Source organism: Rhinopithecus bieti, unplaced genomic scaffold (genome assembly GCF_001698545.2).
Source record: "Rhinopithecus bieti isolate Rb0 unplaced genomic scaffold, ASM169854v2 scaffold_23096, whole genome shotgun sequence".
In the NCBI taxonomy this organism is placed as follows: domain Eukaryota; kingdom Metazoa; phylum Chordata; class Mammalia; order Primates; family Cercopithecidae; genus Rhinopithecus; species Rhinopithecus bieti.
Window position 1 is genome coordinate 54333 of NW_016810891.1, and position 3178 is coordinate 57510.

The window sequence follows — 3178 nt, forward strand, 5'->3', positions numbered from 1 at the left end:
GGAGATTGAGACCACGGTGAAACCCCGTCTCTACTAAAAATACAAAAAATTAGCCGGGCGCGGTGGCGGGCGCCTGTAGTCCCAGCTACTCAGGAGGCTGAGGCAGGAGAATGGCGTGAACCCGGGAGGCGGAGCTTGCAGTGAGCCGAGATCGCGCCACTGCCCTCCAGCCAAAAAAAAAAAAAAAAAAAAAAAAAAACTAAATCCAACAAATAACAACAAAAAAGAGGATGGATTGTAGCAAGGCAAGGCTGTATGTAGAAAGGGCAGTCTGAAACTCTTACAGTTTTCCAAGTGAGAAATAATGGTGGTTTGAATTCAAATGAGAGCAGGGTTGGGGGAGCAAGGTGAACAGATTCTAAATATAATTCCAACAGTGATTACTTTTGGACTGCAAGTGATGGGATAGGGAAAGAAAATAAACCTAGATCTTTGGTTTGAAATATATTTTTAATAGTTTTGACATTCATTCACATACGCTATCATAACTAAGTGTGTTAAATGTTAAGTATGGGGATTTAACCAGACCCTAGAGATCACTCCAGGCAAGGACACTCTTAAAAAATGATGTTTGAGGCCGGGTGCAGTGGCTCATGCCTGTAAACCCAGTACTTTGGGAGGCCGAGGCAGGCAGATCACCTGAGATCGGGAGTTTGAAATGAGCCTGGTCAATACAGTGAAACCCCCTTTCTACTGAAAAAAAAAAAAAAAAAAAAAGGAGAAAAATAGCTGGGTGTGGTGGCGGGCACCTGTAATCCCAGCTACTCAGGAGGCTGAGGCAGGGGAATCGCATGAACACGGTAGGCGGAGGTTGCAGTGAGCCGAGATCGCACCATCGCACTCCAGCCTGGGGGACAAGAGCTAGACTTCGTCTCAAAAACAAACAAAAGATGATGTTTGAAAATCTGCATAAATGTTATTTGTAGCTACAGCACTTAGGGAAGAATTGCTAATAAAGATCAGAGGCCCAAAGATCAAATTGTGTTGGCTGTTGGACACTGGAAGTTAAAGTCCAACCTCAATATCCATGGGAATTGATTCCAGGGCCTCTGCAAATATAAAAATCTGTAGAAGCTCAACCTCCTTTTATAAAATGGCATAATATTGCATAGTGCTTAGGCATATCTTCTGGTATACTTTAAATCATCTCCGACATACTTATAATACCTAATATAATAAAAATGCTATAGAAATCATTGATATGTTATATTGTTATTTGCATTTTTTTTAAGGGAATATTGAATCAACACTGCCTACAATGACCACTTCAGCATAAGGCAAAAAAAAAAGTTATCAGGCCGACCAGGTGGCTCACACCTGTAATCCCAGCACTTTGGCAGGCAGAGGCAGGTGGATCACCTAAGGTCAGGAGTTCGAGACCAGCCTGACCAACATGGTGAAACCCCATCACTACTTAAAAAAATACAAAAATTAGCCAGGCATGGTGGTGGGCGCCTGTAATTTCAGCTACTCGGGAGGCTGTGGCAGGACAATGTCCTGAACCCGGAAGGCAGAGGTTGCAGTGAGCCAAGATCGTGCCACTGCACTTCAGCCTGGATGACAGAGCAAGACTCTGTCTCACCAAAAAAAAAAAAAAAAAAAAAAGAAACAAAGCTTGTTAAAAAACAACAACTGGATCCTTTTTTTGTTTGTTAAAGAAATATACTTTTCCTTGGGTTAGAAATGAATTACAAATTTTATTTCTCACATAAATACGTACAGGAAATGTTAGGATTAACTTTCTTAATGTTTCTGCTTAGAATATTCATATTTAATTAATATAAGATTTGATTACACAATAAACAATGAGGTCTTAAGTAGTAATTATCCCTATGTTTATTGATAATTTGGTCATTAATTGAATTGCCTACAACAAACATTCTAACAAATTGAACTTCTATTAACAATCATATTGTTAATAAATTCAGTTACCATTCATGCGCCTCCGGAGTAGCCGGGACTACAGGCACACCATGCCCAGCTAATTTTTTCTTTTTTTGTATTATTAGTAGAGATGGGGTTTCACCATATTGGCCAGGCTGGTCTCAAACTCCTGACCTTGTGATCCACCTGCCTTGGCCTCCCAAAGTGGGGAGGGATTACAGGCATGAGCCAGTGGGCCTGGCTCTGAAGCTCTTTTAAACTTCAGAAAATTTTACAGAAAAAAAAATGTCAATAAATGGCAGAGGGTTTGACTGTGTCCCCTCCAAATTCATGTTGAAACTTAATTCCCAATGAGAGAGTTTGAAGAAGTGGGGCCTGTAAGACATAATTAGGCCATGAGAGCCTCACTCTCATTCATGGATTAGTGCCTTGTAAAAGGGCCTGAGAGGGTAAGTTCACTCCTTCCATCACTTCTGCCATGGGAAGACAGTATTCATCCCCTCCGAAGGATGCAGCAATGAAGCGCCCTGTTGGAAGGAGAAGGTAGCTCTCACCAGACTCTGATCATGGCAGCACTACGATCTTGGACCTTCCAGCCTCAAGAACGATAAAATATATATATATATTATATTACTTATTAGCTACTCAGTCTCAGTCTCAGATACTTTTTATAGCAGCACAAAGGGACTAAGACAGGGAGACAAAAACAAAGCTTTCTGTCTTGTCCAGGGCTTTTTCTAAAAAAAAAGTTTAACACACACATCGCATCACATCACATCACAAGAAAATAGTCTAAACATACCAGCTGAAAAGGTGTGTCACATTGTAAAGAAAACATTAGCGAGGTCCCATACTTTAGCCATGTGTTAGACATGAAACTTAGTAGAGGTTTTAAACTACGGTTAGATTCTTCATCTTTTGTTTCTCCAAAACTAAGGGAAATCTCTAAGGGTGAGTGAAAGAAAAGTACAATGACCTGAAACCAGTACATAGAACAATAAACAGTATATAAATGAAAAAGCAGGGTGGCAAAAGGCAAATGATAATATAAGGATTGGGATCTCAAGTCTAAAATTCAATCTGCTACAAAGTAGAAGGATATGGATCTGAGTACTCAACTTAAATCTTAGATGTTAGAATGGATCTAACATAGTCCCAGGTCAACACCAGCTCTTGATAATGGGCAGAATCAAATGGAAATTCATCCTGAAAAAGTTTTTCCAATAAAGCTTTTAAAATATATAAGGATGAACTCTTTTTTTTTTTTTTTTTTTTTTTTTTTTTTTTTTTTTTT